The sequence below is a fragment of the Acanthaster planci genome, linkage group LG13 (assembly GCF_054643075.1).
Source record: "Acanthaster planci isolate LZ-2023a linkage group LG13, COTS_SCS, whole genome shotgun sequence".
Taxonomy (NCBI): Eukaryota; Metazoa; Echinodermata; class Asteroidea; order Valvatida; family Acanthasteridae; genus Acanthaster; species Acanthaster planci.
Window position 1 is genome coordinate 10,467,914 of NC_141789.1, and position 16,120 is coordinate 10,484,033.

Here is a 16,120-nt window from a genome sequence, read left to right on the forward strand (position 1 = left end):
GCGGCGCGACGTGCGGCGATTTCGGGTGAGTACGTTCGATTTTCTTGTTTTCATTTTTAACCAGCCCCTTCACCTCCTCGACCGTTGATGCGGTTACGCCCACCATCTCCGTCGACCTCTCGCCCGCTCACCGTTTACTACGCACCTTTGACCTACTAACCCCACCGACCTTTCTGAACCTAAAGTAACTATCACGTGACTTACTCACACGCAACCGGATTGGGGTCAACCTGATCTATACTGCACCGGAAGTAGGTCAAGGGTTAGAGGTCAAACTGATCTATTCTAACTACCATTACTACTCCCGATGTTTCCGTGTATGGTGGAATGTTCAGCTTGGGTAAACTTGCCGACCATCTTTCTGGAAGAACTGCAACAGGTGTACCTCCTACAGCCCTAGCACCCCTACGTCGTGTAGCCCCAGCATCCTGGCGTATACCATCTCTCGCTGGCCTGCCTTCCTGTCCTGTTGTAGAATGACTTGGTTGGGCTTGATGCGAGTCTTCACTTCCAGAGTCGTTACTGAGACCTCCGTCGTCCGAGATGTCATTTGAACCTACAGGAGTTTCCTCATTTTCACTGGCAGAGTCACTGTCTTCCTTCTCCTGTAAACATCGATGAAATGATACTGGTATTTCGTTTTTCAAAAAAACATTGCATACATGTCATACGTGGAACATTTGTAAAAAAAAATAATTTAAAAAAACGCGTAATCTGTCCAGTTACATTTTCCCCCCAAAGGAAGATGGCACGAGCTTTATCGCTAACACTGCCCGACTGATTTGGACAATGGTCACAATGCGCTCTTCCCACATTGCATTTTGGCCGACCATCGACCATTTTCCAAAATCAGCCGATTGGTATTTGAAATGAGAATCATGAAAATATCGCCATCACTAGCGTTTCTTTTATGGCTATCAGTTACTTCGCCGAAACTGTGTCAAAAGACGGCATCATGTGTAGATTTGAAGTAAAAAAACTTCCAACCAACGTACCCTATTTATCAGTGACCAGTAATAGGCCTACACATTACATTGTGCTTTATTTTGGCTTAAAGTAGGCCCTACCTAGGGCCTAGCTAATGTTACATGTACCTCTACAAGTAGGCCTAGACTGACATGATTGATGTGGTGTGCATAAATTTCAAAATTCCAACTTTTCCTGCTGTCACTGCCGCCTACCCTGTACTGCACTTCAGTTCAAAAAAATCCTTCAAAATCAAACCTACGACAGCTGGAAAATACAGTCAGTTTACATCATGCATGATAAATTTATTTTCGTCAGTCCTAGTCGCCCGAGCCTAGCTGTAATCCGTTACAATATGCATATACAAAATACAAAATGTAGTCACATTTTGCTTGTCCAAAATGATCATGTTTGAGAGTAGGCCTGAATTTCGAATTACCTGTGAAATGTCGAGGTCACTTTTTGCAGCTAAATCTAAGCTATTGGAGCCATCATCCTCTTCGTCCAGCTGATTCATAACGTCCTCTGACGACAGTATCACCGCCGCATGTCACAACACGGACATGGCGCAGGTTTCACATTGGCGCAGTTGCACGACTGTATACATTAGTTCCTACGTTTGCTGTATACGCGTATACATGTGCATGTGCATGTTATGTACAATGACAGGGCATGGGCACCGGTCTAAGTCTTTTCCTTATACGGCCAATTACGTCATTTTTTGCCAATAGTAACCACCCCGGTCCCTTTGATCACTCCATTGGAGAGAGAAAGAGTCAAGGTATATGTACATGTTTGTCAATAGAGCGCACACTTTACAATCATGCTGGGATTTTACTTTTGTCTTCCTCAAGTAATTTTAGGAAAAGTCACATGGAGAAAATAATAATTATCTCTCCGTTTGGATACTGGCCGGGAACATCTGCACAATATTCCACAGCACGACGAATAAATTTACCCCTTTGCTACGTGTTAAAAATTCCCAACGGACGTCACGCCGCCCCTGAGACTTCGTAATTTTTACATAATGATGTATGTTACACTTAGGTTCTACAATAAAGAACAACAGTAACGCTCCGCTCTCTTTGAATTTGTAAAACCGTATACATGTACAGGGTAACCGACGTAAAACACGCTAGTTCAAAGGAGTAAGAAATTAGCTAGGGACGGCAGGGTCTTCTTCCTGTATCGATCAGATCTCGGTAGCCACAGTGAGCCGAAAGCAAGACCGTTGGCATGTGGGTGCCCTCTCTCCAAATTTAGTGTCCAAGGATTAAGTCGATCAGACAAACGCTCACTTCCAACGTACACAATATGATCATTAACACAATAGTCCGCCGACACATCCCAACCACTACGTACAGTCCATTGTCTAGGGATTATCCGTATCATTACCCAGCGGCACGTGCGGCCTTTTGTTTAGGGGTTATCGCTTCCTACTCCTTGATTACCTTAGCACCTCCGTGTAGGCCCAGTCGGTATTTTTCCGTGACATCACACCACCTACGACTAATCGTCTCATGGCCATTATGTCATAAGAACGGTCAAATTGTACCGAAAATTTTTACCCCATGATATGCCTTATTCATCTTTAATCCCATACACAAGTTTATCTTGTACCACACTTTCCGACCCTATGCTATTCCTATTCATCGCTAGGTCATCTTGTGCCAACATGTTACTCTACACCTCATTCCTATTCATATTTTTATGATCATAATTATCATGCCTATGCATATTGATGTGTCCTTTTGCTAGGTCAAACTGTACCCAACTGAACCCCCCATTACTAACAAACTGAGCCAACATTTGCTCATGCAAAATAAATTTGCATGAATTGTAATTTCTTCGATTTGACCGAATCACATGTGTCTGGTCGCTTCTCAAAGCTCATGCGCACTGCATGCCACTTGGGCCGTCCGTCAATAAAACGACACTACAAAATATCCCCAGATTTACGAGGCACAGAGTTTGGAATAGTGTTCTAACAAACTCACGTGTACAAAAGAGTGGTCTATTCTGAACCGTTAAAAACATAAAGACGTGACGATTTGGTTCCTTATAGGATAGATAACCGTCAAAAATGACTTTATACAACAGTCATGCACCAGTTTTTGCAATTAAATAGTAGTTTTTAAAACCCTTTTCTACTGAAGACTTTTGTTATCATGGAAAACAAACATGAACACCGACCCCTTAAGCAGGCTCAAAAGCGAATTGGTTTATCTGCGCAGTTTACCTGTCTTTACCGTTTTTGTTATTAGGTATTTGATCCAACAAAATATACGAATTTTTTTTTTGATAAATCAGAAGTTAACTACCACATTTGCTGAATTTAGGCGAATACGCCAGATCATACTTTCCTCGCAACTTATATTTCTACATTTAGGCCTGTATCATTACAGTTTCAAAGAATAACATTATGAAGACATGCTTTGAATTTTGACACACTTTTTGCGTACCTAATTTTCTTCGATGTTCAAAAACAACTGAGAATTCTTGTGGTGTTAAGAAAGATGCACTTTAAATCAAGCTCGACAATGTCCACACTTTCCCGATAACTGAGTTCTAGACTTTGCTGTGATGTCACCCAGTGCAAAGACATTGTTCGTTTTAAATTTTGTCATGTTTAAATTGTGGACCAATAATTTGCTCATTTCTCAGAAAGGGTTACTTGTTGGCTTATTACTGTGTATTATCACAACAAAGAATAATCGAGAATAGGACGCACATGTAGAAAAAAATCCCGGTTTCTCCCAGGAATGGCATTATTTTTTTTTCCTTCTGGAAATTCGCATCAGTATAAAATAAAAATACACTAAAACCCTTCGAATTAAAACTAAAAATCGAAGTGAGGACAGTTGAAACACCAATCACTATATCTTCAAAAGACTGTGTTTAAACACTGCATTGGAGTAAGGTAAGCTAATTCTGCAACTCAATCGATTCGACCTTCACTTTTGTCATCCACCAGGATTGTTAGCAACTCTCTTGCTGTTGGCCGCCACGTGCGCTTTTCACATGAGCATCATTCCATGTTCGCAGAGTCACACCCTCTCCACGCTCCTCAAATGCTACCTACGACAGCAAGTCTACTCCTTGCGCGAGGGCCTTCATCAAACGGAAGTTGAGGCAAATGTGGACAAACCCGCCCCCTGCTCAGGAGAAGCTGCTGCGTCAGTTCATCGCCCGAGACGCCGAGACCGAGTACGGTAGAACACATCACCTGGGCAACATCAAGAATCTGGCTGATCTGCAGACAAAACATCCCTTGACTTCCTATGACCATTATAAGGAGTACATACAAAGGTTAGCGGACGGTGAACAAGGTGTCTTCTTAGGGGAGAAGACTGTCAGATTTGGTGTCACCAGTGGTACTACAGGAGCCGGTAAACTGATTCCCATCGTTGCGTCTCGACCTGTCTTGGCTTCGCATACTATGTATGAATTGAGCTTTGCAGCCAACGAAAGCTTCGGCAAGCCGGGTCCCTTACAGCGCAGTTGTCTGTTGTTCTGCAGACCCACCGTGAATCATACCAAATCTGGTCATTTGGTTGCACCGTTGTATCACGTGCCCGACGACCAGCACCTAATGGATATGAGTAACACACCGTCAGCAGGATTCCAGCTCTCTAACGACTTCGAGTCAAACTACGTCCACCTTTTGTTTGCCATCCTCGACAAGAACCTTGGCCTTTTCCTCGCCCCCTTCACCACGCTGATGGTCCGGGCAATGAAACTGATTGAAGACAACTGGCAGACCATGCTTGATGACATCACAAAGGGAAGGATCAACCCAGATCTCGCCATTTCAGACGAGATTCGGCGCGATTTGAACGCTGCCCTTACGCCAAATCCTGTCAGGGCTGGTGAACTCCGCGCAGAATTTTCAAGTGGTTTTGTCGGGATCGTCTCGAGAATTTGGCCCCACCTAAAATACGTATTATCCATGGACACAGTCGGTCTCCGGAAGAAATTAGAAAAGACTTATGCGAAAGGTAATGACTTGAAATCTACGTCAAAAGGTATAAAACCACCTTCAAATTTCCTCTGGCTTAATTGTTACTGGGCTTTAGTTGTGGAAGAAAGACGTTACCTGGATTTGAACTTGCAGCGTTTCCATCACCAACTTATGTTCAGTCAGTATGGAGCTTTATTTTGGTGATTTTGGTCCAACCTATCAATAGTTTTGTTCAGGGTACTACGATACAAATCCCTCGTTCAACGATTTCTTCAGAAATAACTCACAAGCCACAAGAATTTATGCATACGCCACACAGCACACAGTTTTAGAAACAAAATATTACTCGTAATTACTGTTGATTTAGATTTACGTGATTATTGCTTCTTCGGACAGGAACAGCAGTTTACTCGGGTTCATATGCGAGCACGGAGACGTTTATTGGAACGAATCTGTGGCCCCACTACCCGCAGCTGAAATACTGCCTGTTACTGCACGAATGTGTCTTTGAGTTTATTCAAGAGTCCGACTGGTGAGCAATTGTCCGGCTCAACATGTCCAAATTTTGCTTGCTGTATTCCGATCTGACTAGCGATCATGAAGCCGTTAACGAAGGCTAGCAGTCAGATCGGGTGTCGATATTCGTTTCAATTGCCATTAGTGGAGAGGTACGTTTTCAGATCTGACGAAAAAAGATATATCAGTGGCCCCTATTTTGAAATCATCTATCACCATGGCTATTTCAAGTCTTCCACTTGATCAACTACTTCATGACTAAATGCACACTCTCATCAGTAGGCTAACCTCTGATGTTCCTTAAATTTCCAGCCAGGAGGAAAATCCCAAAGGTCTGCTTATTGACGAAGTGGTGGTCGGGCAGATCTACGAACTTGTGCTCACAACTCGAGGAGGCTTGTACCGTTATCGAAATGGCGACGTGGTCGAGGTCGTGGACATGCATGAGAAATGCCCGGTTATTCAGTTTAAGTACAGGTGAGCAACAATGGAAGACAGTGTACGAATTACTTAGCCATCCGCCCCGAGCTGAAGTGCACCCCCATTTGGCGAAAGAAAGATAGGTAGTTACAGGCGTGTTCTTGCGCGTTCTGCTTGTATGCAAAGACCCTACATGCCGGAATAAATTAGTTACGCCTACTCAGCGTGCTCCGCGTCAAACGTGCATGTGGGCAATTCCACGGTAACTCGCGGAACAAATATTTGGTACATTTACTGGATAATGTGCTATATCTCTGTAATTGCACGGAACTACAAGTTTCTTTTTTCACTGTGGGTAAAGTAGACATAGACCAACTAAATGAATTAAAAAGAAAAACAAGCGACAAACGTCGTGAGATTCTTTAATTGTTTAATGTCGGGAACTCGCGTTACGAAAAAAGGACATGTTCAATTCTGTGAAAGCCTCTTTTCGTAAAGTCTCCTCAAACTAAACACTCTGGATAAAAATTTCCCTAACTTGAGTTGACGATGGGTTATGACTTACAAGTTAACAATATCAAAGTTGAGAAACAATTCACAGGCAAAATGCAGGGAGCATACATATCGGTAACTTGCTTTACGGTAACTCGCGTTACATTATGTCCATTCAAACAGCCCGGCACATGTTGATGGCAATTACCTCTTTGGATAGTTCTGCATCTTGTATTAAGTACTTTTACAGATGCACAGTTTTGCAAATAGAAAAATGAATATCTCCAGAGTAATCATGGTATTGATAAACCTATATTGTCAAAAAAATGTCACGACGTTTCTTGGAAGCTACTGCCTGGCGTGCTTTGAACTAATCTTACTGGCCTGTAGCTTTTAGGCGTTGTTTGTATCACTTTTGCTTTTCAGCAGCTGTTTGATGCATATTGTCTTTATGTGGGAAATAAAACAAAATATCTTCACAGTATATTTCAGTTATATATATTTTTTTCAATTCCACCCGAGATTCAGTTTATGTGTGGGAAAATTGAGGCCAGTTAAACTTAAAAGTCTAATAAAAAATAATTTCATTAAACTTGTTAAAATCATAATTGACTTCATTCATTCACAGTTGTAACAAAATAAGGTTCAAGTCCTAAGTACAGCTCCGGCATTGTATTGACTGTTGCAAGTCATAATTTGAATAGACCTAATGTCTTTTGTATGGGGGGCGGGGACCACAAGTGGCGTCCTACGTAAACAAAATAGCACCATGGACACGAAAGCACTCTCCACCAAGAAAAATGACCCATGAATGGGCAACATTTTAAAGAACCAATGACAAAGTGAACACCTGTTTTATCAAAATGATCTACATTAGTGGTTTCTGTACAGGGATGCCGTCCTTACCGACTATACATACACATTATTGAAAAGTAATCGTTGTGACTTCTTTATTTCGTCCGGTGACATTGATTTCTGCGTAAAACTTAAGGCTCATTCTGTTACATTCTTTGACTTTTGATTCAGTAACCAGGTTGCTGTGCATGTCAAGTTCTTCTTTGTTATAAAGAAAATCACTTGTTTTGGGTATATGATTAGTAAGGGTATTGCAGCATACCTGTGTACAAAAATTTTGAAACGTCCCTATGGACGATAATTCCATCGAAACTGTGTTTACACAGGAGGTTTGCCAACAGAAGTGGAAGGGGTGGTGTGTTAGCTCCCCTCAATAGGTCCCAAGCTTGACAAGAAAAGGGCAGAAGTTTCCTAGCGACGGAGGCTCCTTGGTGGTAACTGTACAACGCTCGTTCAACAAAGACTAGGAAACGCAAGCACTGCATTCGCATCGCTACCAACAAAAAGTACGCTCTCCACAAACATGGCTCTTTCAACCGATGGGAAGGTGCTTCCGCATCAGGTGGATTAAGTGAAAAGTCAAAAGTGTGTCTTAAACCTGTCTAATAATGTTAACTGTTCGCAGGAAAGCAGAACTGTTGAACCTTCGCAGCGAGAAGGTGACAGCTGTGGTGATGCAGTCGGTGGTAGAGGAATTCGCTTCTCAGGTGGCGGGATCCAAACTTGTGAACTGGACGTGCGCAGAAAGTCTCCTGCTTGCTGATTTAGAAGGTATCTTTCTTTGCAGTATGTTTGCATAAAATAATATCTGAGCATTTCAGAAGCACAGTATGTCCCTAAAAGAGCCGGGCGGAGTACGACCCTACAACCCTCAGAGTTTTCTGAAAAGGTGGCACTGTCTTTTCTTTCACGCGTTAAGCCCTAATGAGTTCTTGTAAGTAATCTCTTACCATGATGTTGTTACCTATTTTGTGAAAATTTGATTTACCATCTTCGTCCACTGCCCTTTTTGCAAGACAGGCCGGTAAAGACCACTGATGTGCTCAATAACCCCGATCTTCTAATGATCATAAAAACCCAACCAGATGTCAGATTAAGTTGAAATATCACATCCGTTCTGTTTTATCATTATCTGCCATAGTATAGCCGAGTTCTAGGGGACTCATGGTCCAAAATATCCGGATGCTGTAAGGTTAAAGACGCCGACTTGGTTTCCCCGCTCATCGTCTAAAAACATCTCAACATTCCTAAAATCGTCTCAGCTGCCTATAGGCAGCAAATAGCCCGGTCATGCCCCGTTAGAGATACTAACAATTTAACACACAAAGCCCTTGACTGAAGAGAGGCACGTAGGAATAAAGTGACTTGCCCAAGAGTGCAGCATGCGACCAGCTCTTGGAGTCGAACCAGGAACCTTTGATTCTGAGCTCAAACTCTCCACCAAGAGGACTACTGTATAACACAGTTACACCGAGAAGCAGAGCAGGTCTCGACAGAAGCAAATCCAACCATTCTGAATTACGGTTCTCCACAGGGGAAACCTACGAAATATTCTACATCGTGTTTCTTGAACTGGAGAATGTGCCGCCGCTCGAGGACACAACAAAGTGGGCTCAGAAGGTATTTTCTCTCGTCAGGGCGTTTAAAGTTTGTGATTCAGCGTGAAAGTTTCACGTGGCTTGGAAAACCAAGCTCAATACATTAGAATAATTGACGTATTGCAGACTCATTAAGAGGGTGCTACAGGGCAAGGGTCTATAATGATCTCATTTAATATTTTTAAATGATAGTATGTCCATATTGGATTAGCTGGGATACCAAAAACTAAGGTACCCGGGGTTGCTCACATTTTTTTGCTCAGGGGGCGTCGGAAGCATATAAGCTATGGCTTCTATATACAGATTACATGCATTGCAAAATTTCAGTTAGGGACAGGGATCACACGTGGGGCACACAGCTCCCCATCCCCGTAGCTTTGACACTGCAAAAGGTGTAACTTGCTTACCGATACTTCTGCTCCACTGTAAAACTTCTAGGGTCACTGCTACTGTGCTTGTATTTGCGAGTACCCTGCGTTCTTCAGCTTGCCTACCCACCTTTTCGATTCCATTTCAGTTCGACAAAATTCTGCGGAGGCACCATCAAGTTTACAGCTTGCTCCGCAACAGCGCCACCATAGATATGGCTCACGTGCACCGGGTAAAGCCAGGCTCGTTCAAGGAGTTGCAGAAGTTCATCTTGTCCCACAGCACAGCCTCTGTCAATCAGTACAAGTCACCGCGCAAGCTGCGCAATCGAGGTGTCCTCAAATTGTTGATGTCTAATGTTATGTAGTCAGTTCTTGCCGAGAATGAAGAGAACAACCTTTCTTGAAAAACTACCAGCACCGCGGTTTCATACTAGCGATTAATCTTTACAAATTTAATGAAATGTTTGAGGACTGGGTTCTTCATTTAGGCCTATATCCCTTTTCTGAGCCTCTAAGAACCGCAATGTTCATCACAAGTTCAGTAAAATAAACTCCTTATCCGTTAATATTGTAAACATATTTACTTGCAGGCAATTACCAAAATGCTATCGCAGTATCCTGTTCATAAGTAACTTCGTTAAATACGCAGACGCGCCATGATTTTCAGGCTCCCATTGGACGATTCCTTAAGTTGTGAGTTAACTTCGAGTTCCATAGTTCCATGTTCACGGCGACCAATGCACGTAACTCTATGAGCAGTTCATGTGCTGTGGGGGTGGTTTAAAGTGAAGCAAACTCACACTAACGAACTGGGTAGCCCAAGGGAGGGAAATCATCATACGGATGATGTTACGTGCAGTCTGTAACGAAGAGTTGTAAATAACTCTTGGTCAAGCACTATGCAGACATCTATGTACATGTAGGTCTATTGAAATTTTCGGTTTATTTGGCTAGCTGCTTTACATTATGTTTCCGTAGTGGTAGGTTTATTCAACCTTTACTAGATTACTCCTAGAAGCTTTCATACAATATTAAAGTAGTGACCATGTTTCTTTTTTCTTAATCCTTAATTGGAATTGCACCTTTGTGTTCGAAATAACTATTTCCTATTTTTGTTATGCTATTTTAATCTGTGATAGGGCCTTTTGGCTAAACCTCTAAAGAGCAGGGTTATTTTGGCCCATCCCACATCAGAAAAATGCACGCTGTGCATTAGTATAAAGTATATTACATTAAGAGTAACTCTAATCATAAAGTCTCAACTCCTGAAACATATACTGCCGAGATATCGAAAAGAATGTCGAGCGGGACAGGGCGGATTCCATCCCCGGATTAATGCTATTGAAAATTTGCATATTTATGAGCAAAGTGTGATGTTATATTAGGCGCTGAAACTGAAACTTTTTTTTTCTATTTTGCACATTATCAAAATAACTCTCATTACTAACGCGTCATTGCTTTTATTGTAACCATACAACTATAGTTGGAATGTACGTGTTTCATTCGTCAGAAGGTGTTAATTACCACCAGTAAACGCGTTTTTGTATCGTTATTATGACCCAAATGTGTCTTTGTGTCTAAATTTATCGAGACGTCTTTGCTATAAAAAAACTAAACACCATAACGTGTTTAGCTTTGGATAATACCACCACAACACGTTTGTGAAGTGTCACCAGGAAGGCCTTTGAAAGACGTAAGAACATTCACATTTGTTTTCACAGTGCAGTCGTTAATTTCCGTTTTTTGAACAATATACTGTTTTGTAAGTATACCAATAAACCATTGAGCAATCCTTTCACAAAAATGTTTTCAAAGAGAAAAACTGGGTTCACAATTTGAACATGAGAACATGCAAAGTGAACATTGTCTTCCCTCCAGCAAAGTTTGGACAGTATGTAATATTACAAAAAAAGAATTTTAAATACGCTTAACTTTAAAAGGATCTCAGAGTTTTCTTAATTGAAGAAAAGTACAAAGATGCATAAAAAATTAGTCGAAGAAAAATCCATGGCGTTTGTTTAGGTGTCTTCAAAGTGATAGATTTTATTTCTATACCCGCGAATGTCTACACTGTGGTGTAGGGTCCCACCCGGGCAAAAGTATATCCACGGGGCTGAATTGTACAAGCATCACCATTATGCCTGACTTTAGCTATGAACGAGACCAACGGGCTACTCACGCTGGAAGAGCTATCAATAGTTCGCGAGAAGCGGACGATGTGCTTCATGTGCATGTAGGCCTACTACATTCCATACAGATGCTGACATTTGACTCTAAAATATGGATAAAAGTTAAACTGCAATTATAATATCTCCGCAAGCATGTGGCAAAACAGGTGTAAAACAAGCTTCATAATTATAAGGATTTCGAACTGATAGTGTTGCGGAAAAAGCACAAACTTCCTTGAGTTTACTTTTTGCGCAATAATGATTGCACTACGCTGAGCCTGCATTGGGATGAGGAAGGAAGCGCTCGGGTTTGTCGAACCTCTCTTGCTTCTCTGGCAAAATGGCTTTATTTGATTGCAAATCTATCGAAAACCTAACCATTATTGAAATCAAATGTGAGCTAAAGAAACGTGGACTACCTCTGAATGGATGTAAGGCAACTTTGCTTGATCGTCTGCGAGAAAGCCTTACACAGGATAATTTGGTACCCGGGGACTGCAAGACTGAGCTGACCGACACGACACCGGAACCTAATCAGTCAGTATCCAAGGACAATTCGGTGAGTTTGCATTGTATTCTTCATTCTCTTCACCAGTTGTGGGACAGTATCAAACAGCTTGACCAGAAATTCACCAACCATATCTCGGTAATGTCTGAAAAATTAAATACTGTAATATCGGATAAGGAAAAGCTAAAGCAACTTGAAGCAGAAAAGCTGGAGCTACAGGCCACCATTGATATGCTAACGAGCGATAACAGTGGGGCTTTTATCTCTGTACCTTGTACTACAGTGAAGCTAGGAAAGCCACCTTCAACAATGGGATCCACCCCAGTCCCAACAAAGAATCAATTTACACCACTGTCTACAGATGAGCTGGCTGTCAATCATGCCATCGAATTTTCCGCCGATGATAGCGTAACAGAAGCGGAGAAACTGATCGACCGTTGTTACAATGCTTTGATACCTTCAGCAAGTGGTGATGATGCTAGTCCAACTACTAAACCAGTCCACTCACCAACTCTTCAACGAATATCGGCAGTCATGTTTCCTTCCAGCAACAACTACGTCACTATAAGGAGAAACACACCAATCGGCCAGGCAGTCCGCCAAATTGTACAGCCGATCTGACGTGACGGTACCGGCTCTGTACTCCGGAGCCCTTTGTAATCTGACTGGTCAGAAGCAGGGTAACCCGAGTGGTAAGAACCAGGGTTTTCTGAGTCCACTTTGGAAAAGCTGGAAACGCCGTTGTCTTTGCCAACCACCAGAGAGTCAAACGAGATGGCTCGACGCGAATCGCCGTCCTCCCCTTCCACTTCAAGAGGCAGAGGGTCGACGGCATCTGCAGTAGTTGTCCAGTCGGAGCAGCAGTCACTTTCTTGATATGAAGCCAAGGATCTTATTAACGGTACTATTCACCCATACTAACTAACGGTATAAAATATGCCCGTTTAAACCTCCATAGCCTTGTACTAAAGATTGACTGCTCACGATTTCTGCTTAAAAATACTCTGTTTGATGTGATCTCCCTTAATGAAACTATGTGCGATGATTAAATATCTGACTCAGAGGTACTCGTTGATGGTTTTACAATGTATAGAAGGGACAGAAGCCGGCATGGCGGCGGAGTGGCTGTGTACGTTTCTAACAGACTTACTGTAAAACGAAGGTATGATTTGGAATCTAAATCCTTGGAAAATGTATGGCTTGGACTGCGCTATCCGCATAGATCATCTAGTCTCATCGGTTGCTTCTATAGTCCCCCAGTGCAACCTGTGAATTCTTTGATGGATTTGAAAAGAATACTGATTTAGTATCCGCTGAAAATAGCATCTGGAATCTGCTTGGTGACTTCAATTCTGGTTTTATTCACTCCGATCACTGATAACCAATGCTGTGAGTTACAATCTCTTACTTCATCTAGTAGGTTCACTCAATTGATTAACTCTCCCACCAGGGTGACAAACCACAGTAAAATGATTATTGATCTCATCTTTGTAGCTAAATCAGATTTTTTTTATGATTTCGCGGTTTTTAGTTACAAGTATAAGTGATCATTTTTTAATTTATGCACTAAGAAGTTTGAACTCGAACTTTAAATCTTTTTATAACCAAAATAACTGTGTTACTTATCGTTCTTTTAACCACCTAGATGAGGAGGCATTTAAAAACGACTTAAGGGGTATGCCTTGGGATGATCTTATTGACACAGTTGGTGTTGATACTGCCCTAGACATATGGGTTAATATGTTTATGGATGCAGTCGATCAACATGTACGTGTTCGCACCAAGAAAATTCGCAAAAAAGCTTGTCCGTGGATTACTGACGATGTTGTTCAAGTGATGAGGAAAACGTGATCATATTTACAAGGTTGTAATCGAGAAAGACGATTCTCAAGCATGGCTTGAATGTAAGGCGCTTCGAAACAGGGTTAACCGTATGCTTACAAAATGTCAGGCTGATTATTATCATGGGTTCATTCGCAGGGGTACATAAGAAAGTATGACCTCTGAAAATACCTGAATGAAATTAATCCAAGTTCTGGTAATTTTTTGCCCAATACTGTTAAGGTCAATGATAAGGATTGTATTTCATCGACAGCCATAGCCAATGCCTTTAACACTGAGAGTCCTCACCCTTCACCTGTTGAAGGACTGAGGACTGTTAGGGTTAATCAACATTTTATCTCCTCTGCTGTTGAGATTACTTCTCATGTTCCCCGGTGTGAGCCAGTTGTTACGAATTGCGCAAGGTCTAATAACGATGTAGCTTTTAACTTTGAGCCCGTGTCCGAAAGTTTTGTAAGCTATGAAATTTCGAAAATGAACTCGAGAAAGGTTAAGTTAAGTTAGGTTTTCGCCTTCTAAAATTTCCATGTCCAATTGATACTAAATCCTTGACGCACATCGTTAATTTGTCCCTTTCTAAAGGCATCGTTCTTCAATCGTGGAAGAGTGCAAAGGTCATGCCTCTTTATAAATCTGGTGATGCATCTTGCCTTAATAATTACCAACCCATTTCAGTGCTGCCTGTGTTAAGCAAACTATTGGAACGAGCCGTGCATAATAAACCTTTTCAGTTTATTTCGGAAAACGATCTCTTGCACCCTAACCAGTCTGGCCTTAGGCCTCTGCATTCGACCACAACTGTTCTTGTGAAACTGGTAAATTGTTGGTCAAAGAATCTTGACGAGGGTAAATTGACTGGCGTAGCATTAACTGATTTAAGAAAAGCTTTCGATACTAATAACCATGAACTACTACTCGTAAAGTTAGGAAAACTGGGTTGTTCGAACCTGACGTTTAAATGGTTTAAATCGTACTTCGATAAACTTACGCAGAGAGTTTTCTTTAAGGGCACTACCTCATGAACACTGGACTTGAAAATGGGTGTTCCACAATGATCCATTTTGCCTAACTCAGTTACAGATTGAACCATCGATATGTTTGCTGACGATACTACGCCTACAGTAAGTGGAAGGCATGTGGACGAGTTCAAACAAAAACTGAGTAATGGGGTATGTCACGTGATGAATTGGATTGATGCTAATAAAATGGTACTAACTGTAGATAAAAATAACGGTAATGCTAATTGGATCTCGGCGTAAAATAAATAATATTGAGAATGATGTTATGGTTAATGGTAACGTCTTCAAACGGGTCAAGGGCTACGAAGTGTCTTGGTGTTTAATTGACGAAGAGCTGAATTAGATACAACAAGTTGATAAGTTGCTAAAACTGCCCTACCTAAAGTTAGGCATGCTTCGACGTGTTAAGCCATATTCCCAAAGAACACCTAAATTTACTTCAAAAATCGTTCGTTCACCTCATCTGGATTATTGCTCCCAAATTTGGTCCGGCAGATTCCAAATGCACACCGCTAAACCTGAAAAGCAACAAAAACGGGCTGAAAGGATTATATTGAATAAGGGTTATTATACACCATCTGTTGAACTGTTCCAAGCGCTGAAATGAATGCCTTTGAACAAACGATTGATTTTTAATCGTGCAGGGCTCATTTTTAAATGTCTGAATAACTTGGCACCAGGATACATGGCAGATTAATTTACCCAGACTATTCAGACTCATGGTTACAATACCAGACATGCCCAGAACTCACTTATCATGCAAAAACTAAGAACTGAATGCTTGCATAACTCCCCATTTGTCACTGTTATTTCTGTCTGGAATAACCTTGACCAATTTGTAAAATCAGAAGAAACTTTAACGAGTTTCAAGGCTGCACTAAATGCATTCCTCTTTTAGTTTTATGTCTGAGTTTTCTTTTTACTTTTAGGTATGTAATTTTCAGTACTTTTCAAGGTGTGTATTGTTTTCTTGTATTCAATCTTTCACTTTTAACGTTTAATGTTTGTTTCAATCTCTTATTATTTTACATGATTTTAGACCAGTTTTCGTGTCTTCTTTTTGAACCAGTTTGGGTTTTTAGTTATATTTTAATTTATTAGTTTTGTTTTTTTTTGGGGGGGGTGGGTTTGTTTTGTTTATGGTTTTTTATTTTTCTGTTAATCTTTATTTATGTACATATAATTTTAACATAACCAAAGTCAGGGCCTTGTGGAAGACCTACCATATGGGGAATACGTTATACCCTGGATAAATATTAGAAATAAATTATACAATGTACGCGTCCTGTGACGTACGCAGGATGGGCGGAGCTCATAGACCCTTCCACTCATAAACTCTATTTACGTGCGCATGCGCATAAATGGCATGTGGAGGCAAAAAAGCTAGGGTGGGTCTATGAAAAT

At 41.3% G+C, this 16,120-nt stretch overlaps 1 pseudogene; it reads left to right on the forward strand.

Annotated features, from left to right (window-relative positions):
- Positions 1 to 1,367: 1,367 nt before the first annotated feature.
- Positions 1,368 to 9,544, forward strand: LOC110990485 (uncharacterized; annotated as a pseudogene).
- Positions 9,545 to 16,120: the final 6,576 nt, after the last annotated feature.